The following is a 668-nucleotide window of genomic DNA, read 5'->3' as shown; positions in this document are numbered from 1 at the left end:
TTTCCTGAATGGCCATTAGAGTTTTTAATTATTTTGGCTAGGTCCATTTTATTAAAAAGAAACAAGAGGTGGAACCAAAATGTGCATATAACTAGCTGGAGTTCCCAAGGAAGACACATTTGAGAACTTTTAGAAGGTCTTGTGTTAAAGTTAAATTCCCCCAAAAAGCTATCATAGCTGTACACAAAGACAAAATAGATGTCAACTAAAAACTCCAAGTAGTTTTGCTTTTTTGTTTTTGTTTTTTTAAATAGATGCTGGTGTGGTAAGACATAGAAACTTATCAATTTGGGGGGTAGTGGCCTGGACCACAAGTCTGTAGGATTTATGCCAGGTCCTTCCCTATAAAATCTCTTTCTTAATAATCATCCAAGAAATTTTCAGAAAAAGAATCAAGTTTAGATTTTTTTGTTGTTGTTTAATTCATAATTTGCTTTATTAGTTTTGACTTTGTTTCTTGAAGGGAGGCTGTCTTTAACTATTTAATTTCTTGTAGACCTCTAAATACCAATTTAAAATGCCTCTCATTCAGCCTACATAACACTTCTAAAATTCTTTAACTGTGCATGTGATTATTTAGAAATCTCTAAAGATCCCCAGAATAGCCACTGTAATTTTAAATTGTCCTTCTTATCAGAATTCCATCAAGACAGATACTTACTAGAGGA

Source organism: Pteropus vampyrus, unplaced genomic scaffold (assembly GCF_000151845.1).
Source record: "Pteropus vampyrus isolate Shadow unplaced genomic scaffold, Pvam_2.0 Scaffold1093, whole genome shotgun sequence".
Taxonomy (NCBI): domain Eukaryota; kingdom Metazoa; phylum Chordata; class Mammalia; order Chiroptera; family Pteropodidae; genus Pteropus; species Pteropus vampyrus.
This window is presented reverse-complemented; position numbering follows the sequence as displayed.